At 44.1% G+C, this 26,153-nt stretch overlaps 1 protein-coding gene across 2 annotated transcripts in view; it reads left to right on the forward strand.

Annotated features, from left to right (window-relative positions):
• MB21D2 (Mab-21 domain containing 2) overlaps positions 1-26,153 on the forward strand; it is a 106,182-nt gene that overhangs the window by 7,514 nt on the left and 72,515 nt on the right. The window contains exon 2 of one of the 2 annotated variants that reach the window (XM_074190629.1): positions 9,756-9,868. The exons of the other annotated variant lie outside the window; for it this stretch is intronic. The gene's annotated coding sequence lies outside the window, so the exon portion shown is untranslated. The remainder of the gene's footprint in view (positions 1-9,755; positions 9,869-26,153) is intronic. 2 annotated transcript variants of the gene reach the window in all.

A 26,153-nucleotide genomic window follows, 5' to 3' on the forward strand; every position in this document is an offset into this window, starting at 1 on the left:
TGCAGAAAGAACACAGACAGCTCCCAGTAGAAAAGCCCAAAGGGAGCCTGCTCTTTGGGATGATCCACTTTATCCACTGTGAATGGTCCTTTAAGCTACACCTGTCTTCCAAAGCCCCCAACCCTTGGGAAACCTGAACCTTGGAGGAACAGAGGAGAGGAAACACATATTTTAAGGCTTAACAGGGGCAGTTAAATTCTCAGATTGAGAAAAAGTCCCCGAGGGGACGAGTTTCTGAAATCTATCTTAACAGCCGCAGGACCAGTCCTGAATTTGCCTGGCCTTCCATTCCATAAACAACTCAGCCAGACCCCCATCCATTAATTTGCCTAAATCAAACCCAGATTTACCTTTCCCCAACTTCCCCTTGTTCCTGTTGCTGCTCTCCAGGGCTAAGAGGAATTAAGTCTAGCATTACTCACATCTTTCTGCTCCTCACGTATATTTAGAGAACTGGTGTGCTCCCCTTTCCCTTCCTCCCTACAGCCTAATGACTGTAATTCTGGACAAAATCTGGTAGCCAGAGGAGAGAAGAGTCCACAGGAAAAAGAGGTGAACAATTTTGGGGGAGTTGTATTTGATATTTCTAGGGTCCATAGGACAAGTAGGGGATTCTCTTCACCAAGGGGTTGAATTCTTTCCTTTTTGGACATCTCGGGCAGTATGTCTGGTGATGTCTGGAACCCCCTTCTCAGAATATGAATATAAGAAAATAGGATTACAAAGGAAATAAATTACTTTGAAAAAGATTTATCAGTAAAATAAAACACAATGAATTTATTCCCCCCAACTTAAGAATCCTGAACGTGGTAGATTTTTTGAGATTTCTGTAACTGAAAAGAAAAACAAAAATCCTTCCCTTGTAGCCGACATGGTAATGGGTCAGATCTTCAGATGAGACACAGCACATCCCTGGGCTGCTACCCAAAGCTCCAGTGTCTAGAAGCTTCATTGGTATAGCTTGAGAACCTAGGAATCCTCTGAGTCTGCTCAGAAGTGGATTTTGGTGGATTTGGGGGGCTACATAAAACTCCTGGGCATCACCTTCTGGCGTTAACACTTTTCCCCATCTCGTGGTGGTGTCCACTTACTTCCAAGAGAGGAATAGTAAAAAATTAGAATGAAATTCCATCCTCAGTTTCCTCTGGGTTACTCTGAGGTATCCAGAGAGCACCTCTTGATGTCAGTGATGTCAAATATTGGGGAAGCAGCTGGCAAGCTTGACCCTGGGATGTGCAGGAGGGACAAGAATAAGATAATGCCAAAGAAGATCCCTGGAGGGCCAGGCAGGGGAGGTGAGGGAAGGAGGCCGGATTTTCTCCATGGTGTTGCTGCCTCACACTGTTTGCCAGTGAATCTATTTTTGCCCAGCTTCCCAGGCTTCCTATTAGCAGACACAGATGCTCATCACAGCAGATGCTTCTGTGTTTTCTTTTGTCCTTAATAAAGAAAATTCAACAGATTGTTCTTTCAACTGTGCCCCTAGAGCTCAGCCCCGGAGATTTAGAAGTTGTCTCTGTATTGGAGAGATGGAGTCTTTGCTGGAAACAGTCATGGAATGGGCTGAAATCCTGAATGTTGATTAAACATCTGTAATCTGTTAGACAATACCAGGCACGATGACAAAAACAACCATTGCCCTCATGGAGCTTGCATTCCATTGAGGGAGAAAACAATCACACCCAAAGAACCCAAGGTCTGGTGTGCCTGATGTTCTGGGCTTCTGTTATCTCTCCTTCCCTTTGCTCTGGAGCCAGTGTGTGTGTGGACTGTTGAGGGTGGTGGTGGGGTGCTTCCCATAAAAAGAGTTAAGCGTCATTTTTGTATTCTCTTTAGTTGGTGCCCTGGGAAAATTATTTAAAGCTTAAGTTGTGTGTGTGTGTGTGTGTGTGTGTGTGTGTGTGTGTGTGTGTGTGTCTAGAGTCTCCTAGAAGAGGGAACAGATGTGCACTCACTGTGTCTTATGGAACTGGTCTGAGACAGTTAATTCCTACCTAGGTGCATGTATTAGCGGAGACTGTAAACAGGAAGCAGTAATAACCACTGTTCTGTTCTTCAGAACTAGAGAATGAAAATGATCCAACAGAAAGCATTTGGCAGGATTTAGACCTAGCTTCTGTACTCTCCAAACAACAGCCTCTGGTCCATGGCTTTTGGGAGAGGCTTAGGCTTGGGCTCAGTCTCTTTTTTGGTGGCTATCCTTTCCAGGCCATAGACTAGTCCCATTATTCGTCATCTCTGGCCATTGAACCCATGGCTTCCAGACCGCTTGAATTACCTTGGAAGCAGCTCATGTCTGCTCAGTGATTGCTGTTTGGTCAGCTCCAGTCAGACAAAGGAACCTGAAGTCTAAGAGGCAGCCAGTTCGGGCTTGCCTGGTTAAGCCCCCTTGCTCTGATGGCCAGGTGGGAGCACTCCACAGGCTCTCCGGGAGAGAGGGGGAAGGGCAGCCTCAGACAGTCCCGACACGATCTGCCTCTGCCCAAGAGAAGAGAATTAGGAAGCGTCTCTCCTTGTCCAAGATGTACCGAGTCAGCACTTCTTCCCTCTCAAGGGTCAATAAGGGGATCAATTCATCATTTAGAAGCAACCACATCCTTCTGTGCTGAGCCATTTCACTGCAAAAGACCAGAGCACAGGCTAAGAATTCTATGAAGTATGTCCACCCATCCATCCACACACTACATGCTCCATACATCCTACATGCATACATGTCATTTTGAGTGGGAGGCATTGACCTCCAGGGGTGGCAGAGGGATAGGGCAATGGCCTCATGCCATGATGGCATTTGAACTGTTGTGTTAGTTGATTAGATATTCTAAGTGACAAAGGGGAGGAGGAAGTCCAGTTCAGGAATGAGGAGCAGTGAGAGCACAGATGTGGAGGCCGAAGAGATGGTGTCCGACCTGAGGGATAGAAGGCCTTTGCGGGGGGGAGGGGCATAAATGAAAAGGATGGTGCCGTGCTTCTCAGGTTGATTGATTTTTGGCGCAGTTCTCTTTTGCCCCTCTAGTGCAACAGAATGTAAGAGTCAGACAGCTAGACTAGATCAATGCGATGGCAAGTTGAATTTCTAGATAATTCAAGTGCACCCCTGGGCACCTTTGGAAACATAAGGACACCTTTGAGAGGGTTGTGGTTTACTATATTGGGGAAAAGGAAGCCTCCTCTCTCAAGCCCTCAGGGCCCTCCTTTGAACTGGCTCCTTGGCTGGAGAAGCAATATGCTGGAGTCCAGCATTGTCACTCATTAGCTGGGTGACCTCTGTTGTCTGGGAAAAATCCTTTGTCATCTGCTGCTTCACCTGCCCAGGCCTCAGTTTACTCATCTGTCTGATGAAGAAGGTTGGTGTCTCAGAACCTTCTCTCTATCTCCCTGCTGCTCCCTAGAGTGTATCCAGATGGGAAGTGACTGACATTGATCTGCCCTGGGTTTCCTTTGTTAGGTCAAGTGGAATCATAGAAAATTAGACATGGCGAAGAATTTAGTGGCTATCTTGTTCAGCCTTCTTATGTATCTCAGAAGGAAACTGAGGCCCAGAGAGGCCAGTGTGCCTCGGTCAAATTCCAGTTCTGATCCTGCTGGCAATATCACCACCTACTCGTGTAAGTCCAGGCAAGTTGGGTCAACAGGCATTTATTAAGTGTCTGCTGTTTGCCGGACACCATGCTGAGTGAGGACTGGGAATATGCAGGGAAAGTCAGGGCCTGCCCATAGGAGTTCCCCTTCTGGTTGGGGACAGCAGGCTCATCACCATGTACAAACCACATCTTTCCAATAGGAATGGGTATTTTTTTTTTTTTTTGTTTTAGGTTTTTGCAAGGCAAACAGGGTTAAGTGGCTTGCCCAAGGCCACACAGCTAGGTAATTATTAATTGTCTGAGACCGGACTTGAACCCAGGTACTCCTGACTTCAAGGCTGGTGCTTTATCTACTACGTCACCTAGCTGCCCCTAGGAATAGCTATTCTTAAGAAAGGCTATGAATAGAAGGGAATGGAAAGTCTTCCCACAGAGGAGCAGACCTCAGTTGGGCCTTGGAGGAACTGAGGACAGGCCAGCAGAGGCCAAGGTAAGGAGGGAGATCAGTCAGTGTGGGGCGAATGCCAGTGAAAGGCCTTCTCAGCTTCCTGAGCTGAGCCTCAGGCATCGCATCCATAAAATGGGAATAGTATTGCTATGTCTTATCTCCAGGAGGTTGTTGTGAGGCTGACATGAAGGAATGCAAGGAAAGGGCTCTGCTGACCCTAATTTCTCTTTAAAAAGTTGTTGCTCTAGGGGAGGCTAGGTAGCATTGTGGATAGAGCACCAGCCCTGGAGTCAGGAGGACCTGAGTTCAGATCTGACCTCAGACACTTAATAATTGCCTAGCTGTGTGGCCTTGGGCAAGTCACTTAACCCCAGTGCCTTGCAAAAACCTAAAAAAAAGAAAGTTGTTGCTCTTATTGTTATTACTTGTGTTGGAAATGGGGCTGCTCTGAGCCCAATGGGGGAGATCACCTAGAACAGGCAATCAGATGGACTGACCAAAGGGGGTTCCCTAATTTCACTGAACCTTAGTTTTCTTTTCTAAATGGGCTACTACTCACTGCCCACCTCAGAGGGTGACTGTGGTGAGCCATAGAAGATCAGCCTCAGGACAACTAGGAGGAGCGGTGGATAGAGGAGCTGAGTTCAAATCCAGCCTCAGACACTTAATAATGGCCTAGCTGTGTGACTTGGGGCAAGTCACTTAACCCCATTGCCTTGCAACCCCCCACTCCCCCCTCAAAAGAAAAAAAGAGCAGCCTCACAAATAGGGGGATGATCATAATGAAACTCTAAAGTGCTCTCTAAATGGGATTTATTATGAATTTTTTATCTGAGCTTCCTGTGGGGAGCTCTGCTGGGTTCTACTAGGGAAGGGCAGCAAAATTTCAAAGGAGGAATATTTCTACATTGGCTGCCAACATTTGAAGGTCTCCTAATTGCTTTTAGATTAATGATGCTGAATAAATATCTTTTAGGCAGAGGATGTTTCCTGTCTCGACTCCGTTTGTTTCCTGCGTGTTTGCAGACTCTTCTTCCTGTTTATTTTTCAGTTTTCCATACCCCAGTCTGTCTCTCTCTCTCTCTCACACACACACACACACACATACACACGCCCGCACGCGCATACGCGAAGGGTCTGGGCACTGCCAGGGGGTGTGTCCACAGAAGGTGGAACTAGGGATAGTGAAACAGCGGGGAGTCCAGAGGCATATGTGCATTCCATCCAAGGAAAGCCTTCCAAACAGCTGGAATGGGCTGCCTCAGGAAGGAGGAGGGCTTAGGCAGAGACTGGATAACCATTTCTCCTTGGGGTTCTAGCAGAGAAGAAGGCTTCCTGTTGAAGTTGGAGCCAACTTGAATGAACTTTCTCATGTTGGCCTTCTTTGGGAATCCCAACCTAGTGGATTAAGTTTTACCTTCAAGTTGCAAGGCGGGGCAGATGGGGAGTGGCCTGAGGTGCCAAGTGCTCTTGGCCTGGAAGGGGCTATAGCATCTGGACATCTCCTGCTGCCCTACCTAAGTCTCTACCTTTTGGGAGACTGGCTCTCCAGGAGCTGTATTTGGATATTTCTCTTGTATTGTGATAATTGGGAGGCATCTCCTGTTACTAATAGGCTTGGAATTTTGATTTGAAGAAGGTTCATTTTCACTAATTGGTTTTATTTGGGGGTGCCTGTCATTTGCACCTCTGATGCTGCCTAATTTATGCCTTTCATCCCACTGATGCTTTTTTTCCCCCCCTTTTCTCTCTGACCCCTGGGTCATTTTAGGTTTAGAACATTGAATTGAGGTTCAGGGGAAGGAGCTTTGTTTCTTATGGGAACAGTGTCTTGGCTGCTGCCTAGAAGGTGAACTGAGGCTTTGCAATGTGGTGGGTAGCATTGGGAAGACCTGGCCTTATGTCTTCCCTTGGTTTCATACCATCTGGATGATCCTGACAAAGCTGTCTAATCCTCAATTTCCTCATCTGTAAAGGGAGGGGATCAGACCAGATGAGCCCTAAGGTCTCTTCTGGATAAAGGTTTGGGTAGACTCCATTGCAGTCAACCTCATTCTGCTGCTTCTAAATGAAAGACCAGTAAGTGAATGAGAGAAGCCCATGATTTCCTGTATCCTAGAGTTGGCAGGGACCTCAGGGTCATGGAGTCCCAGCAAGAATCCTCTCAGAGCATCACCAACAAGTGGCCCTTCAGGCTCAGCTGTAAGACTCCTTGGGACAGTGAACTTCCCTCCTTCCAAGGGGACACTTCCACTTGTCAGGTAGTTCCTTCTGACTTTGAGCCTCAACTGACTCTTTGTATCTTCTGCCCTCTGAGTCTAAGCCAACCAAGTTGAAGTGGTTGGAGAAAAATAAATGGTGGAGCTCATCCCTGTAAAACCCTTGGGTGTTTGTTTTGTCTGCCTACAGTAATGTGGTGATAGAGCCATTTGAGTTCATTTCCATTCCACAGATGAGGAAACTGAGGCTTACTTAAGGGATTAGGTTCTCCTAAATGATCTGGGAATTAGAACTGGGATGTATCTTTTGCCACTATGATTTACCAATCTTTTAGAAATACAAAACCTTCTTTTGTACAGTGACTAAAACTCATTTGATTTTTACCAACTTTGCTAGAATTTTGTAAGGGTATTGGGGAAAGTGTCCCCCTTCCTTGAGTCTTACACCCTGGCATCATTCAGGAGGAAGGGGTGAGGTGATGAAGAGTGGGGCAGGAGTTTGCCGGCAGGCCTAGGGGCTGGGTCAAAAGACATCGGTGATGGAGGGTGACCTGAGGAGACAGCGACTTCATCTCAACTCAATAGATTCAGTTCCCAAGGATTTCTGAGCAAGGGCTTCAGCTGACTTTTAGGTCATTAAAAGACCCACAGGCCCCCAGATGTAGAACTGAAGGGGCTTTGGGAATCACATGGTCTGGCCCTTTCAGGTTCCAGATGAAGAAACTTTGTGCCAGGCTGCCTATGTCACAAGGGTGCAATGAGAATTCCTCCCTCCTCCACCCCGACTTGATGCTAAATATTGGTTTATTTTGGCCTCATCTCACTGGGCTTGGACATCTCCTTAGCCCCAGTCACTGGCACTCTGATGCCCAAGCTGATTCTTGTTACAGGGGGAAGGTCTGGAGCCAGGGACATGAAGTTCTGCAGCTTAAGGAGGGGTGGGGTTCCCCAGTCTCCAGTTTTTAGTGTAGCAGCAAGTCTGTTGGACTAAATCACTGTGAGAAATGATGAGCATGGGAAATTCAGGAGAAAATCAGAGACTAGCCTACCTCGAGTCTGAGGGAAATGAGCAGAGCCAGGGGAGCATTTTATTTCATTACTGAAGACAGCTATGTCATTGGAGAGCAAAGGCCCCTTCCTTCCCTTTCTGCAGAAGTGGAGGACTATTTGTTGGAACAAAGCATACATTGATGGCTACCAGGTTAGTGCTTAATTTTTCTAAACTCTTCCACCCCCTTTCTTTTGAAAAATCTTTACTCCGAGGAAAAGCTCCAGGAGGATGAGGAGGGTTCAGAAGTGAAGGTGTTTGTGAAAATAACAGATAGCAATAAAAATGAATCTCAGATGGCACCTCCTCCCAAGAAGTCTGACCTAACCTCAACTTGGGAAGAGTTTGCTCTCCCTTGCATCGCTTGGCCCTGGGTGATGCTCAGGTGAAGCTCCATCTTAGAACAAATGCTCTTTTAGGTTGGATGTTTAGGGAAATCTCAGGTAGCTAGGTAGCAGAATGATGCAGGAAAATCAGATGAATGCCTCTGGAGAAGTCACTCAACTTCTGTTTGCCTTGGTTATATGTGTGAAGGTCTGGCCCCTTCTTGTTGTTAGTGTTAGTCTTGTTCAAGTAGATAAAATGATTGGTTTTTTTCTTTCTTTCCTTTTGCAAATTAAATTCAGATTTTCAGATGTCAAATCATCTTCTGTGGAGTTCCCAAAGTCTCCTCTGATTCACTGCTCCAGGAGGAGTATGACAGAGATATTGTCTAGCTCTCTTCTTCGAGCCTGGTTTTCATTGCTTCCATTGGGGCTCTATGTATCGACAGCTTCTGGTGACAGGTAGTTTGGTGGGTAGGAGTCCTTGGCATGGCAACATCCATTAAACTATTCTTAATTTTTGGTGGGTTGGTGCTATGTCCTTACATATATAGGCAACAGTTTTGTTTGTGATGGTGCTCTGGTTCCAGATTGGCTGACTGGTTAACTTTTAAAGTTCTTGTGGAGTTGATAGTTTCAGTATCATTTTCTTTTTTGTTAGTTTTGGAAGAGAGGCAACGTAGGGTACCAGAGAGAGAGCCAGACTTGAAATTGGAGTTCCAATTCCCATTTCTGAAATATACTGTCTGTGTTACTCAGAAGAAGTCGCGTTGTCTGGGCTCTGGGCAAGTCAGTAAGCCCCTTTGTTTCTGAGAAAGACCTGAGCTGTGTTGGGAGGGGAACTGCCCTTTAAAATGCGAGTTATTAGGATTCTGCTTCTGTAGTTCTGGCTATTTGGTCACATATGGTGGAATATGTTCTTGTCACTTGTCATAGATTATATAGTTTGTTTCTTTTTGAAATACATTTTAGTCATGCTAAGAATAACTAGCATTTATAGAGCACTGCTTTAAGCTTTGCAAAGCTCCTCATTTGATTCTCGTAACAATATTGGAAATTAGCTGCAGTTGTTCTTCTGTTTTACTGGTGAGGAAATTGAAGCACAGGAAAATGACTTTTCCAGGGTCATGCAGCTCTGCTGAGGTGGGATTTGAACTCAGGATCTCCTAACTTCCAACCCACTACTTTATCTACTGTACCACCTAACTGCTACTACTGTGATCACTGCTCCCAGAATTTGAGGTGTTTGGAGTAGGGTACGAGGTATGATAGAAGTGGGTTTTGGAGAAGAGTAGCTGTCACATGACTCAGGAGCTGTAGAATGGGTGAAAAAGCAAGATAGGTCATGTCACAAAAGGGTGAGAAGATGGAGAAGCAGCCCGGAGGTTCCATGGAGCTCCCTTGAAAGTGCCAGGGACAAGCAAGTGGGGGCTTTATGCAGGATTGATGAGGATCCCTTCGGATGGGTAGTTAGGCATGGGTTGTGCCCAGCTCATATGAAAGGAGGATCACTCTGGGGAAGCTAAAATTACCATTGGTTCTTGGGCTGAGGGACAGTCTCTGGAGACTCTCCCATTAGTGGATGTGATCTGCAGTCATCTGCAGATCCCTCCAGAGGGGAGCAAAGTCTCAGACTCCTTCCTATGTCCTGAAGACACTCGCCCCTGAACAAGGGCCAGATGGATCATAAGCGGGACTGGTTGCCAAAAAAACTTTAATGGGATGTAATGGGGACTATTTTTAGCCTCCGTGGCAAGAGTGGATTTCTCTAATGGTCTATTAGACTGCTTTCTAGACCAGAGCAATAGCTTCCTTCGCTCAGGTTTAGGGATTCATGGGCAGGTCTGCAGAGGATCCTGGTTGTGATGGTTGAGTAGGTGTCCTGGGCCAGGAAGGCCTGTGAATGCCCTGGGGTTAGGTGATGCCTGTGCAAGGGGGGAGGGGGAAGCAAAGAGTTGACCTGAGCAGAGTCCTAAGTCCAAACCTTTGGGGGTCCGGATGTCAATCAGAGGTCAGTAAAGTCCTATTAAATACCTTCTGGCATTTTCCTAATCATCTAGGGGAAGGGAACAAAGCTTCCAGTTGCTGTTCCTGCTTCTAACCTATCATCTACTTCAAATACTTTTCCTATGGCAGAGGTCTGGCCACGCCACCTGACTGAACACTTCCTGTGGGGACTCCTGGCTCCAGTTGTCCATCCTGACACTGAAGACCTTCCTCAGTCTTGGTCTCAGACCTTCGGCTCTCTGGTAATACTCAACATTCACCAACATCTTTGTTCCAACCAGACTGAAAACTTGCTCACATCTGAACTTGATGTTGTTAGGAGTGCTTTGCAGACCTTCGGGTCTTATCCAGATGTTGGTTATGATTCTGGCTGGCTACTGCCACCCTTCTACTTTGCCCAGAAGGGAATTCCAGTTTGTCTTGGAGAGAATGTTGAACTGGCCAAATGGCCCATCCTTGAAATTCCAAAATGCAGTCTTAGAGCATCTTGTCTAGAGCTTTGATGTGGTCCTCAAGCAGAAGCCCCTCTTAGTCCTGGCATCTGGGAGGGGCTGGGTTGTGGGCAGTTGGGGTGCTTCCTGGCTGGAGACATCCCCATGGGTGAATCCCCTCTGGATCCATTGACTTGTCCTCTAGAGAAGTTGCCGTCATCTCTGACAATCATGACAGCAGGGGCTATAGCCCCGCCATCCTCTGCCCTGTTGCGGAGGGTCTGTTCTCCAAGCAGAGCCTATCACGGTTTATTTACAGCTGCATTTGTGGTAACAGCTTTTGTAGCTGAGATGGGGCCTTCCTTGGGGCAGAAGGCCTGATGCCAGGTGCCACTGGGGGCAGCTTTTACCTTGCCCTTCAGAGTCCTTATCCTTTGTGATGGGAGCCCACTGGGAGGCAAGGCAGAGAAGGGCAGTCACTGCCTCTTGACTCGTCATAGCCAGGGGTGCTTGGCCTCATTAGGAAAGTTTTGAGGGACAGGTCAATACCTCTCTCTGCTCTAGTCTAATACAATGCTTGTCCTCATCCACTGTCCCCCAACAACCTGTCACATTCCTGGAGCTGGCTGCCAAACAATTATATACCAACGTGTTAGGCCTCCAAATGGGAAATTTATCTTAATCTCTTAAAAATGCCCTTCATTTGCCATTATTCAGAGTAATATCAATTCAGAGGTTCCAGAGTATCGGATAAAATCCCTGCACACCTGCACTTCATTCTGTGTCCATTGTCTAGGTCTATTAGAAATACTAGAATAATTATAGACCTGCCTTTTCTTTTCTAATTGCTATGATATTTGCACTGCCTCCCTATGCTGGCTTTGATAATAAGCTCACTATTGAAATTTTGCAATGGTTCAGGAGGCTCTTACTGGGTCTGTTCCCAAGCATTTCCTCAGTGTGGCTGGGAGACAGGGCAGGACAGTGAAGAGGGCCTGGTTTTCAGTCCTGCCCCCTGATTCATGACCTTCAGCCCTCCAGGAATACTCAAATGGCGATCCACGTCAATGGATCCAGGGGAGGTGGCGATTCCCCTCCAGTGCCATGGATTGCAGCCTGGCCTGGCCCATCCTGTGTGTTTCCCAGAATTTCACCACCAGGAAGTCACTCAACCAGTTAAAGCATTGACTGGAATTTTTGAATTGACTCAAGTACCAGTAACGTGTGGCGCACTCCATGGCTGCCATATTATTTTCCGGTTGTGTATTTCTTGTGACAGTCTTTGCTGGGGTGACATTATTTCAGACTGGTGCTAAGGCTCTCTGATTTGCTCATCTCATATGTCCTAAAGCAGACCTTGTGCCCTGCTTCCTTCCCCTCCCCTCTCCTGGACTGCTGGTCACTCACCATCTCACAGGGGCCAGCACAGATGCTCCTCAGTGTAAAATTCCTGGACCTTTGAAGTTTTTCTTGACTCAGAATATGTGTGTGGATGATGGTCTGTCTTCTGCAAAGTGTAGGTATTTAGATTCATCCTGATTCAGATGTCTAAGGAAGGTATATGAGGGATGAGAGGTGGAGAAGCTCCTCAGGTCTGCACTGGGAGGAGCCTGGCTCTTTCCCTTATGGCAGCTTAGGATGGAATTTCAGGTTTTCTGGCCACCTCGGGGGCATCTGGTCCAGTCTCTTGCCAGTGATGTTTAAAATAAAATCTGCACCATTTTTGGCACAGCAGTCTTCCTCCATTCTTGGTCCAGGAATTTTACACTGAGGTGCATCTGTGCTGGCCCCTGTGAGACAGACGCCTCATCTCTGCTTCCCCTCCTATTGGACACTAGTTTCCCATCAATAATACAGCCATGTGGCTTCCATCTTTTCTTGCATACCTGAAGCAAACTTAAAAGACTTTCAAAGTAAATGTAGTTTCAGTCACCAAGTATTGTTCTGCCCAGGAGCTGATGGACCACTGTGGTCTAATAGAAAGGACCAATAGACTAAGTTCATTACCTGACTGGAGGAGACCTGCTTTTTCTGAATGCCAGGCCTCAGTTGAATGTTGTCAGATAAGTAATAGATCTGTAGACTCTTGGCAAGATCACTTCGTCATACCTTTTTTTCCCTATCTAGAGCAGTAAGGAAATCTTTTTTGTTTCCTTTTTCTTTTTCTTTTGGAGATAAATTGAGTGTCTTGGTGAATTTAATAAGCATCATCACTGATCCCTGTTCAGAGCAGCCTTCTTTGGTTTGATCGGGCTTTTTTAAAATGGCTACTGTGGAAGCTGATGGTGTTTGGAGGTAGGGGTTTGTGTCAGACTGGATTTGTGAAGCTCCTTCATGTGCCAGGCTAAACTTTGGGGATGCTAAGAAAGGCAATGACAGTCCCCCCTCCCCTTGAGGAAGTTATCATCTATTGGGGGAGACAATCTGCCAACAATGATGTATAAACAAGCTAATTACAGGATAAATAGGCAATAATAGACAGAAGGACGGCCCTGCAATTAAGAGATAGGGAAAGGGAGGGAGGGAAGGGGGGGGGGGAGAGAGAGAGAGAGAGAGAGAGAGAGAGAGAGAGAGAGAGAGAGAGAGAGAGAGAGAGGAGACTGTGTGTGTGTGTGTGTGTGGGTGTGTGTTAGGTGGGGTGGGTAGGGTGGTTCTCCAGGCCTGAGAGATCTGGAATTTGTTATTTAATGAAGAGAGCTATGCTAATGACTGGAGTCAGACCTATTTTATAATCCCAGCTCTGTTACCTGTTATGTCCAGTTTCTTTATCTGTAAAATGGGGATTCTTCTTCATGAAACTATAAAATACTGGTGGAGAGAGAGAGAGAGAGAGAGAGAGAGAGAGAGAGGCAGTGAGAAAAAGTGAGTGTGTTTGGTGGTTAGTTGATGGGTGGTGGATACTTTCTGCTTCAGTCTTGTGTTGTGGGGAAGCTGAGGTTGAAATCTCCATCTAGAGGTGAAGCCAGGATGAAGCCCAGTGTCATCACTGGGGGCTGGCAGGGAGCATCCTGGTAGGTACAAGCTGTAGGTCATTCCTGTCTCGGCCGTCTTGGATAATTCTTGTTCTTGTCTTATAGAAACCCTTTAGAACCTGTGGTGCTTCTGTCTAGAGCAGGACATCAACAGCTGCCCACTAGTCACGGGCCCTCCTGCTCCCCTCCCCCATACCCTCGGCTTCTCTTCTTCCTCCTCCTCCAGGGCTCTGCTCCTGGGCGCCTTTTTCACATAGATTCCCCCAAAGAGAGACATTCTTGAAATCTCTAGAGAGGGAGAGAAGAGAGAGTTTTGAAATCCTTGACTTGTTTTCAAAGGAGGCCCCAAGATACTTTGTACAGACCTGCTGAGGAAGATTCTCGGGCTTCTCTTTGGAGACATTGGGTTTGTATTTAATGTACCTTGTGTTGGGGGTGGAGGGGGGCAGCATTTTGGTTGCAGTTTATTGCTGCCGCCTCCCCCCAGCCCTCACTTCCTTTCCCTTTCTTGTATTTGGCCACTGATTATTTTCAGTGGAGCAGAGATCTCTACCTCTTCCTAAAATGGTCCCCTTTCACTGCAGAACAGCTCCTCCCCCTCCCACTGGAGTAGAATTCTCTGGGCTTGTCTTCCTAACACTGGCAGGGTGGTCGATCCAGCAGGAGTTTAATAAATGCTTATGTTAATTGACTGCTTTGCTCGGCACTTCTTTGGTCCCCCCTTTTAAGTGGTTTACCTTGTTTCTTCTTCTTTGGTTTTTACATTGATCTTTCCAGGAGACCCTGTCCTGCAAGGCTCCTATGTCCTGTGCCTCTGGGTGACCCTTAGACTCATCTGGGGATAAGCAGTGTGGCTGGGGCGGACTTATTCCTTGATCCTCATGCTTGTTTGTTTCAAAGGTTTCCTTCCTTCCCTCCCTTTCCCCCCTCCCTCCTTCCCTCCTTCCCTCCTTCCTTCCTTCCTTCCTTCCTTCCTTCCTTCCTTCCTTCCTTCCTTCCTTCCTTCCTCCTTCCTTCCTTCCTCCCTTTCTCCCTTCCTCCCTTCCTCCCTTCCTTCCTTCCTTCCTTCCTTCCTTCCTTCCTTCCTTCTTCCTTCCTCCCTCCCTCCCTCCCTCCCTCCTTTCCTCCCTCCTTCTTTCTCCTTCCCTCCCTGCCTCCTTCCCTCCTTCCTCCCTTCCTCCCTCCCTCCTTCCTTCCTTCCTTCCTTCCTTCCTCCCTCCCTCCCTCCCTCCTTCCTTCCTCCTTTCCTTCCTCCCTCCCTCCCTCCCTCTTTCTCCTTCCCTCCCTCCCTTCCTTCCTCCTTCTTTCCCATCCTATCAGCAGTATCAGACATGATTATGGATTTATGGCTTTGTCCCTTTCCAACAGAGCGCCCTGGTGTATCTGGACCTTGCCTTGATCCTGTCATAAATTTCTTTCTCAGTCCCTTCCTCCCCTGCCTGTCCACCCCAAGAATCAATTGCATTAGGCTTTCTTTAAATGGTATTAGCAGGCTGATAGCCTGGAATGCCACATCACGGCCTCCTAGGGTTAAGCGGTCACCTTCTTTTATTCCAAGTTTCCACTGGAAGACACACATGAGGTCCTGATGGACCCAAGTGGCAGCTCAAAGATTTGTAATTAGATTTTGAAGACAGCCCCTTGATTTGTTGGCTATATGAGCGGGCTTAGGTGACCTCTCCTACTGTGCCATTTAAGTTGAGCTACATCACATAGGCATCATGTGATAGACTGGTTAGGCTGAGGGAGGGGAGGGGCTGGGGATTTTGGGAATATTGGGGAGAAAGATGCAGCATGCACAATGTAATTGGAGAAATAAAATGTATACATGAGAGAGGTGGACTAATTGGACAACTCACCAAGCAATGTGGGCAGGAGGGAGTGACCTTGGCATCAGGAACAACCAAAGCCAAGAGCTTCCCCATATATTAGAGTTGTCTCTCTTGTTCTTAACCACTTACCCAGGAGTCTTTCTGGGGCCTAGGCAGTATGATTCCAAACTCCCACAAGCTCATTGACTAGGCTTCATAATACAAATGAGTGCTGTTTCTTTGCCTTTAAAATATTTCAGGGCACTTATTGAAGTTCTGGAAAAATGGAAACCCACAGGTCAGCTTTCAGGAGAGAAAGTTTCACTCACTTTCCATGCACCCTTAACACAATCCTTAATGTATTAAACACCTTTGCCAAGTGCTGGCACCTGTGAATTGATGGGTTAGTACTTCCATCCATGGCTTAGCAAACTATTTCCCGCAAAGCACCTACCTGGATCTATGATCTCAGCAAGGAGGGGCACTTCATCCACTGGGGCGTATTATAGTCCATCCCTGTCTTTCAATCCTTGGGGATTCTTGTCTTTTTGTCTTCTAGAAGTCTGTGATCGTGATTCTTTCCTTTATATCACATCTTTCCATGGCCTAGATAGAGCCCCAGACTTTGGGGTATCGATTGGTTATCTCAAGTCCCTGGTAATGACTGACCCCCTTCCTTTCCTGATCATGCCTGTCTTGGATAAGGTCTCTTGAGCAACCTCTCATAAGCTTGGAATTTCATAGTGGGGCTATAGCAGCATGCTTACTAGTGGGTGTCACCCCCTGCCCCTTTGGAGCTATAATTCTTTGGGATAGATGGATTCTGGCCTCGTTGCTGAGGATATTGGTGGGTGGGAATCATGGGAACCAGTCTTGTTTTATAGAACTGCAGAATTTCAGAGCTGAAAGGGCTCTCTTGCTCATAGAGTTGAATCTATAGGAAAAAAAAAATCCCTCCATAGTTCACTCTAATGGTGAGGGAAGATGGGCCAGGGCAGGGATAGGAGACTTCTTCAGACTGTCCATGCCTCTTTGAGGTAACTCTGATTAAATTAGTTAGTAATCATTTCTTTAGTGCCTCTTGTAAACTGGGTGATAGGTTTTGAAATAGAAAAATATGACAAGTTCTGCCTTCAGGATGCTGCCATCTTCCTGAAAGGTGAGTGAGGAAAGGCCTTCTGGACAAGGTAGAATTGTCATTGAGTTTTAAGGAATGGACTTTGAGGAATGTGAAGAATGGCAAGGAGATTTCCCTGGCATCAATGCCCCATTATAACATGTCTGGGGCCAAGCAGAGCAAGGTGGTGGGAGTACTTTGGGAATGCCTTTTACCTGCTGGAGGCCTGTCATCCTAAGAATATTTTCAGATATGATTTTATGAGAATTGGGTGGGTCTGATGGCTTTAAATGTGTCTACAGGCTCGAGTGCATTACATCTTTTCTTTTATTTTGTTGGGTTTTACTTTTTAATTGCCTTTGAAGAGATTTTGTCTTCTCTAGTGATGTTGGGTGTTGCAACTTTAGCCCCACAGCAGAAACTTGGCCAGGTTTTTTAACTGGGGTGACCAGCATAGACAAGGACCATTCATTCTAGCCAATGGGATGGTTTTAGCTGAGTTATCCTCCATTTAGTGTCTTCTAATTGGGAAGCACCCTCGTCTTGAGTCCACGTCAGGTCTTCTCAGAACCTGCTAGGCCACCTGCTATTTGGGGCTTGCTCTGTTCCCAGGAGGTTTTACAAATATAGCTATTGCTTCTCTTGGTTGTGACCCTTTTAATGCTTAGAGGGGCCTTGTCCTTTTCCTTGTGAACATTTGAATGAGAATTGATCAAGAGAACTTAGGTAAGGTCTGTTCATAGTATGGTCTAAGATCAGGATTCGCAGGATACCTTGTTGGTCTCTAAATGTGAACCCAGGTGAGTTTGCAGCAGAGGGGGCAAAGGAAAGGAGTGATGGGGCAAGCGGTTAAAATTGCACTTTGTGGTTTCTGCCTGAGTGGCCGAGGTAGATGGAGGTCTCCACTTAAATTGGTGGTGATCATTCACTGAGGGATGTGATGGAAGGAGGCCCTAAAGGCTAAGAACCAAGTGAGACTTTATCCCAACACTATCCGACTGTTTTATAAGGTAAAGATTTTTTAAAAAAATTTGGTTTATTCACTCATCCATTTATTTGTTTGGTAATTCTGAATTTGTCACCCTTAAGAAACAGGAGAACAGAAGAGTATTCCATATGAAGCTGAGAGTCCTTATCATAGATAAGATGCATAGATTCATTTCCTAAGTCAGTTTCCCAAGAGACTTCCTTGCCTGTTTCCCTCTCACCCTTCTTCTTTACTCTTCCCCCTTTTTTGAGATCCCTAGCACCACTCCTCATTCTCTCCAAAAAATAAAAGAAAAACAAACCTCCTTTGGCACAAATCAGCACAGTGAGGAAAAACAAACACATGCATTGTCTCTGTCTGAAAATGTTGGGCCAGCATGCTTCATCATCTGTTGCCAGCAGACCTGCTTGGTCATTCTGTTGATTAGAGTTTGAAAGTTTAAGTCTTTCAAAATTCATTTCAAGTGACATTACAGTTGTTGTATAAATTATTCTTCTCATTCTGCTCACTTCATGCTACATTATTAATTCATTACATTTATTAATCTGAATAGTCTCAGGTTTCTCTAAATTCATCCCTTTCCTCATTTCTTATGGTACAAGGATATTGCAATCCATCTATAGATCATACTTTGTTCAGCTATCTAATAGTTGATGGTTGATCATAACTTTCTCTTCCTTTGCAAACATAAAAACAACTGCTCAAATATTTTTGTACATGTCGGTTCTTCCTGTCATTTTTGAATCTCTTTGGGATATGTCGCTCACGGTGGTATTACTGAGTCAAAGTAACAGTCAAGTGACTTTCTGATGTATAGTTTAGAATTGTTTTCTAGAATGGCTGGGCCAGTTTTCAAGAGTGGATGAGTATTTGGTCTCCCTCTGCCCCTCCGACAACTGCCATTTTTTGGTCATTTTTTCTAGGCTGAGGGGTAGGAGTTAATTGGTATTTTTCTTATTAATGATTTCAAATATATTATTATTATTATTTATTATTATTATTATTATTGTTTTTGCAAGGCAAATGGGGTTAAGTGGCTTGCCCAAGGCCATCATCTAGGTAATTATGAAGTGTCTGAGGCCGGATTTGAACCCAGGCACTCCTGACTCCAGGGCTGGTGCTTTATCCACTGTGCCACCTAGCTGCCCCTTCAAATATCTTTTAAAAACATTCTTGTTGGTAGCTTATATTTTCTTCCCTGAGAATTGCCTGGTTATATCTTTTCACTGTTTTCAGTTGACAGATAGCTTTTTTTCTCATACATTTGAATCAATTTCCCATCTATCTTAGGTATTGGACCTAACTTGCTGAACAGTTCTTTCCAAGTTAACGTTCTTTACTCCTAGTTTTATTGTTTTTTTGCAAGGCAGTAGGGTTAAATGACTTGCCCAAGGTCACACAGCAAGATAATTACTCCATATCTGGAGCCGCATTTGAACTCAGGTCCTCATGGCACCTAGGTTGGTGCTCTATGCACTGGGCCATCTAGCTGCCCCTTTGCTCCTAATTTTAATTGCTTTGCTTTTGTTTGTGCAAAACAATTTTCAACTTCATGTCATTAAAATCTCCTGGAATCTTTCCGATCGTTGACATTAGAAATAGGAGAGGTGACAAGATAAAAGAAGAGATGACAAAGGCCTGGTGATCCTCAGTGCCTTAAAGCTGATAGGGCCTGGATGGAGAAAAGAGCTTTGGGGTCAGGATCTGGGTTCAAATGGGCAGTTAGGTGGCTCAATGGATAAGAGCATCAGACCCGGAGTTGGGAAAATTCATCTTCCTGATTTCAAATCTGGCTTCCGACTCTTTTTAGCTGTGTAATCCCAGGCCAGTCATTTAACCCCGTTGGCCTTAGTTTCCTGAAGGAGGAACTGGAGTACAAAATGACAAATTACCTAGTAATTTTTCCAAGAAAACACCAAAGGTGGTCACAAAGAGTCAGACATGATTGAAAAATGATGGAAAACTGAAACCTGAGTTCACATCTTAGTGATTTACTACCTATGAGACTTGGAACAAGTTGTCCCATCAAGTTTATTGGTGGATGATTTCCTCATTGATAGTATGAGAGACTACATTTAAATGATTTACGGTTTCTGCCACCTCTGGCACTGTGATCCTAGGAAACCTTTGCTCCAAAGAATCTCTTCATTTTCCTAACTGATACATCTATGGTATCTATTTCTGGTCTTTCTTCTCATTGTCCCTTAGAGTGAATTCACCAAGCCTGCCCATGGACCACATGGGCAGAATGGGCAGCAGCTAGGGCTTGGTGATGCAAGGTGGCAACTGGTTCTCCACAATGTAAGCACGTCTGTCCTGTCTCAGATTGGGAAGTCTGGGATGCTGTGCTGGTGTCTGTTCAGCCTAAAGTCTACTGGAGTTGATCAAAGGCTTTCTGCCTCTCCTTGTCTTTCTGAAGGCAAGGAAGGCCCTGAATTCTTTTGTGTTTGGCTGGATTTCGGGGACTTCATGGGACTGAGCTGTTTTTGCATCAGAAACACGTCCTGTGTGATCTGTTTGTCCCTGAAAAGCCCAACATTTGCTTCTGCCTTATGACATTTAGTAGAGATGGTCTGTTAGAGGAGCAAGAGGATTTTAAATAAGCTAATTAGCTTTGTGGCTTCCAAACGCAGCAGGCAGACAAGGACAGGAAAACAATATTACCCTGAGACAGGGATGATGGGATCTCAATTGCTCACCAAGATTTAATTTGTGGCAGACTTTTTTTCCCTTAATCATCATCATTTCTAGAATTTTCATTTTCCAGCTTTGTGATGATGGTGATTTTCATCTTTTTATATCTTACCTGATCATGATTTCAAGGAAGAAGAATGCTGAACAGTTCATTCCCATTTCCATCTAACTTCCCCATGCTCAAAAATGGTGCTCTCATTTGAGTCCAGGCTTCCTAGCCCCAGGATATGGTGGGCCTCCTTGCCATCTTGGGCACAACATGAAGAGAGGAATGTTCTCTCATGCTTTCTGTAGCTGAAGATCCTTTATGACCCTGCAGACACTGAGTGAAGGAATGAATGAAGCATTTATCAAGTTTACCACGTGTGGAGCATGTGTGTGGCCTTATGCGCTGGGGATATGAATAGAAAACTAAGACTGGTCCTGGCTTCCAGAAGCTCTCATTGTAATTTGTGTCTATACTGTCTCTTTTCAGAATGGGAGCAGGTCCAGGGGAGTGTCAGTTCTGTGCATATATCCCCCCCCCCCATTGTTTAGGGCAGTGCCAGTCACATCATGATCAGTCATCACTTGCATATCTATTCCCTTTAAGGCTTCAAAGTAATTTTCCTGTGTTATCTCATCCAATCTTTACAACCCCCCTCCTAGGTGGGGCTATTATCTGCCCTATTTTACATAAGGAGAAACTGAGGCATAAAGATGTTAGGGTTTAAGCAGTAGTAAGTATCTAAGGCAAGATTCAAACTTAAGTCTTTCTGACCTTTTGCAATAAACAGTACATTCTGACAAAACAAAACAGCTTGTTTATATTGCCTTTCTGGTGGTATTGGTGTAATTCTCATTAGCTTGTCCCTCCTCACCCCAGCCAAATTTGAAGCCAATTTACTAGTATATAGGTTTGTCCTAAACTTGAATGGATCCTAGATCATTGTTTGAGATGGAATGCCACCCAACTCCAGTTTTATATTTTTCAAAAGAGCAGCAGAAATTCAGAAAAGTCATATAAGAATTGTCTGAGTACAGATTTGAACCCAAGCCCTTGGACTTCCCTGGTAGTGTTTTCCTTATCATACCACCCTGATCTGACCAAATTCCCATTAATCATCCTCAGATAATACCATTACCCCCCCCAACACACACACACACACACACACACACACACACACACACACACACACACACACACACACCCCGGGTGGCTGCTGGGGGAGCCGTTCAGAGCAGAATTTGTTGGGTCAGCCTGGGGGTCCTATTGAGGTTATCAGATCCTGTGGGTCTCAGGGCTTTGTGGATGGCTGTGACTTTGGACAAGTTAGTTATCCAAGCCATGTGCAGTGAGGGGGCTGAATCTGCAAGGTTCCTGAGAGAGCTTCCATTCTGCGATTCTTTGTGGCACAGCCCTGCCCTTGAATCACTGTCTCTTGTCATTAGCTTAAGTCCTTGGAACCTCTGCAGAATGCTTGCCATTGACATCAGTTGGATTCACCTGTCAGCTAAGGTCTTTCTTCACATTAGAAGAGATGACTCTAGCAGTGTGGCCTGAGAGAACAATGAAAGGAGCCGAAAAGTGTGAAATTGGGGTTGTCTGAGCTTGGCCTTGGAGAAGAGGTAGGAAAACCCTCCTTTTGTTGAAGAGGTGGCGATTCTGTGTGTGTGTGTGTGTGTGTGTGTGTGTGTGTGGTGGTGGTAGGGTCCTTGTGCACAGAATGTCATATATGCCATGAAATACTTTGGAATTCTCTTGATTTTGCAGAACTGTGTTTTTTTTTTTAATAGCAGGGTGAGTAGGGGCCTGAACCTGGGAATCAGGACCCTGAATTCAAATCCTGTCTCAGATATTTAATAGTTATGTAACTCTTGGCAAATTACTGCACCTCCCTGTGCCTCAGTTTCCTCATCTACAAAATGAGAGTTAGCCTTGATAACTTCAAGGACTTTTCTGGTTCAAAACCTATGACCCTTCCATCCAAGGTAACTAGCCGGGTTTAGGGACGAGGGGAAGGGGATCTTTAGAAAGAAATGGGAGGTGAAATCAGAGATTACTCAGTATTATAGGGAGGGGAAAAGGGAAGGGAGGGAGAACTCAAAATCTTGTAGTAAATGAATGTTGCAAACTATCTTTACATGCAATTGGAAAAAATTAAACTGAAATTAAAAATATGCCCAATTAAAAATATATAAAATTATAAAAAACATAAAATATAAAAATAAACATATATATATATATATAATTATAAAAAATTTAAAAATATGCCCAATTAAAATTTAAAAAAAGAAATGGGCAGTGGAGAAAAAGGTAATCAGTCTTGGTTCACAGGTGGATCCTAGTTCTGGCCTTAGTATTTGAATGACTTTGGGCAAGTCAATTCTGAGCTCCCTGAACCCCAGGTGAAGGCTGCTTTCTGAAGGGTTTCCATTCAGCTATGTGTTTCTGGCTTCTCCGGGTCTCACTTTCTTTCTTTCTTTCTAAAGTGGAGAGTTGGACTCACTGGCTGCTGAGTTCTCTTTGGGCTCTGAGAAATGCTTCCTTAACTTAACAGAGCTGAGCTGCTCAACCAGCCATAAGTAGCTGTTTAAATCCCCTCTGCTGCCCACTTGGAACATATATGAAAATTTATGAAAACATGAGTGAAGTTTAAAAATTTTCTGGGAGGAAAATGAGTCTATGACTGGAGGACTCCATTAAGTCATTCTTTCCCAAACTGATGTCTGTCTACCTTCATGATTTTTTTTTCCTTCCCAGGACATTTTATATCCCTCATCCCGCCCAATTCTTTACCTCTCTTTTAAAATGGGGCAAGATCTGACCAGGAGTAGCCATGTTGAGCCCTTGTTGTACTTCTCATCTGCACCTGATGACTGTTCATTCTATCTTTCCCATTGTTACTAATTTGTGTCCTACCTATCTTTCAGGGGATGTTTTGTGGGTAATAGGATTCAATATTGAAATGTATTTGCTGAGGAAGGAGACTGAGCAATCCAAGGGATATAAATCTCCGAAGACATAGAAGATGCTTCACATTCTGCAAAGTCCTTGATCCAGGGCTCTGTGACTTCCATTCTTGGTTTGGCAGCAGAGGGAGCAAGTCGACCCATAATAGGACCAAAGACAGCCACCACTGTCATTGATAACATTTTTAAGGTTTGCAAGACCTTTCACATAAACTTGACCCAGCACACCCCCTTATCTTGATTGAATTCCACAAATGTCTATGAATTGTTTACCCTCTACAGGGTGCTCTAGAAGTTGCTGGGTAACATAGCTTAGAAATGACACAGTGCCTGTCTTCAAGAAGCTTACATTTTACTAGCATTTGACAAGTGGGGAATTTTTTTTTATATAGATATGCACAGAAATACATATGTAAATATGTATCATACATATATACATATAATCTGTATGCATGCATCTCATTCTCATTATATCCAAAATTATAATCTATATAAATCACATAAAGATACAATTGGTACATTTAATCTTTGGATAATATTTTTATTTTTAAGTTAAGTGCTGTGAGCCCTTCTCTTTTTTTTTTGAATTGATATTTTATTTTTCCAGATACATGTTCTGAAACTTTTTCATCATTCATCCATATGCATGTTTTTAAGTTATGTCATTTTCTTCCACCCTCCTTTCCCACCCGCCTCCCCTCAGTGGTGGTCAGGTGAACATTGTACTTTCACATGTCTGTTAAACATGTTTACAGATTAGTCATTTTTGGTATGAGGAATTAGGATTAAGGGAAAAGAGAGAAAATCATGAGATAGGAAAGAAATACATCAGATTCTGAAGGGATTTTTGTTTGTTTTGTTTTGTTTTGTTTTCCTTCCTCTGGATGGGGATAGCATTGTCCATAGCCAGTCTAATACAGTTGTCCTAGTTCTCCGCTTCTATCAAGGCTGATCAGCTTACAATGTTGTTGATGATGTGGACATTGTTCTCTTGGTTCTGCTCCCTTTGCTCAGCATCAGATCCTGGAAACGCATTCCATGCTTCTCTAGAGTTGGACCACTCATGGTTTCTTATGGAACAATAGTTCCATAACATTCATATACCACAACTTGTTCAGCCATTCCCCAATAGAAGGGCATCCCCTCAAATTCCAAATCTTTGCCACTCCAAAAAGAACTGCTGTGAATATTTTGGAACATGTGGGATTTTTCCCATTTTTTATGATTTCCTCTGGATATAAGCCTAGAATTGGAAATGCTGGGTCTCAAAGGGTATGAACATTTTTATTGCTCTTTGGACATTGTGAGCCCTTCTCTTAAGAAAGATGACATCAACCTGATTTCTGATAGGAGACTATGAATGATGCATTTGACCTAATAATTATGGATCTTCTCTCGACCAACCACTTTCCAGATTTACAGAAAAGCTGGAGTTTTCATTCACTTCTTTTGATAGAGCTGGATTGATGTTGTGTACACACACACACACACACACACACACACACACACACACACAGTTTTTTGTTTAAATTAACCTGCATTTTCATTGAGTTAAAATTGTTTTAATTATATAAACCAGAAATATCTGACATTCTCCTCCTTTGCCTCTGATTTAATTCCCTTAACCTTAGCATTAACTTCTTTTGATCGATACTGAGTGGCTTGTATTCTGGGCTGCTTTGAATCTCTGTATCTCATAATTCATGCATCCATCTATCAACCATCTATTTATCTATCTCTCTCTTTTTCTATTTATTTGCCTTTCATTTGTAAATAAGGGAATCTACACTTTGCATTAAACTTATGTTTTTGGATTATTTACCTAGACTTTTCCAAGTGGTTTTTGGACACCAAAGCATTCAAATTCTTCTCTTGTATGTACCAAAGAAATGTGTATTCTTTCAGTGCCTTCCCATAGGCCTTCAATGATTCTCTTAAAAGGCATTTCACATGATGGAATTTGGTGGCTGTCTTCAGGATCTCCCTTGATGGTTTCTTCTTGTCTCTGATGACTTTTATTATGACATTATTCTCTGTGTATTCTGCTGGGTAAAGTCCTCAAAATTTTTTTTCTACTTTCTGCCAAATATGATGTAGAATGCATTTATTTATTCATAGATAATGGCTCTTTTGAATTAGTCTATTTGGGATGACTGACCATTTCATTCTGTTTGTATCTCGCTTGTACAAAGTTGTTTGCATGTTATCTCTCTCATTAGACTGTAGGCTCTTTGAGAACAGGGACTTTATTGTAATTATTTTTTTTTATTTTTTTTAAATCCTCAGCAAAGCAGAATTGGTGCTTAATAAAAACTGGTTAATTTGACTGACTTCCTAGTTGGATTCAGTCAAACTCAAAAAAAAGTTTTTCAGAATTTTACCATTGGTCCATTTTCTTTTCAAAATCATTTGAAATAAAAGTAATTTTTTTATCATGTTTCCTTATTAGATATAATTTCTAGAGTTTGCATTCATTGAAGATTTTTCAGTGACGTCAGTATCTTCACCTTTTCTCTCTTAAGGTTTCAGGGATTCATTCAGTCCATCACTTAATTCTTCTAACTGAAGCTTAGGAAGGAATTTTTAAAAACATTTGCACTTCAGTCCTCAGTAATATGTTGTTCTGTGATGTGGAGCTGCAGGCACCTTGACAAAAATCAATATGGTGCCTGTTAGGCATGGTTGTGTGTGGGAGCACTGAAAACTCTCTTCACCAGGTGTCCTTGAGCACCAGAGCCTTGTCTTACTGAGTGCCATGGAAGTGGGAGTAGATTAGAGACTGGGAAAGATATTTAAGCACTTGTATTTGGTTCAATAAATGGGGTACTTGGGGATCTTGAAGAACTTGTCATCTTTGTCTTCCTTGTCTCCCACCCCTCCAACGCTCACCTGGGAAAAGATTGAGGGAGTCCAGAAAGGGACTCAACAGGTGCCCTTGCCTTTAAGTTAGTGCTGTTTGTTGTTGAGATAGCACTGATGCAATTAGGAGCCATGGAATGCCAAGGTAAGGAATGTGGACTTGAGTGGGAGCCATGGGGGGGGTTTCTGAGAAGAGGAGTGACCTGGTCAGAGATATCCATTTGGTATTGGTAACTGATGGTGGTATATAGAATGCATGAGGAGAGAGAGAGAGAGACTAGTCAGAAGAGGTAAATTAGATCCCCTCATTGTAGCAGTTGCAATGAAAGCTTCTTGAATTGAGAAATTTGAAAATGAAGAAACTTGCTGAGTTTACCTATTTATTTCAATTCCTTCAGTTGGCATCCATGTGGTTCCACTACACTCTCTCTAGGAAAATGAAAGTCATGTGACAAAAAGATTTATTGAAAGGAATTTTTTATAGCTACATGGAGATGAATGTGAGATGCTCTCAGAAGTCTCTAGATCTGAGTCTGGATTAGGGTGGAGTGACTCCAAAAATGGTTTTTCAGGTAGAGAAAAATCCCCATTCCTGACAAATTTGAGATCCTCCTTCCTTTCTAGGGTTTACAAGATGGAGACCGATGAGGAGCAAGGTGCTATCTGCCAGCCCTGTCTCTGAATTGATGCTTTGAGGTCTCTG

This window comes from Macrotis lagotis, chromosome 6 (assembly GCF_037893015.1).
Source record: "Macrotis lagotis isolate mMagLag1 chromosome 6, bilby.v1.9.chrom.fasta, whole genome shotgun sequence".
NCBI lineage: Eukaryota > Metazoa > Chordata > Mammalia > Peramelemorphia > Peramelidae > Macrotis > Macrotis lagotis.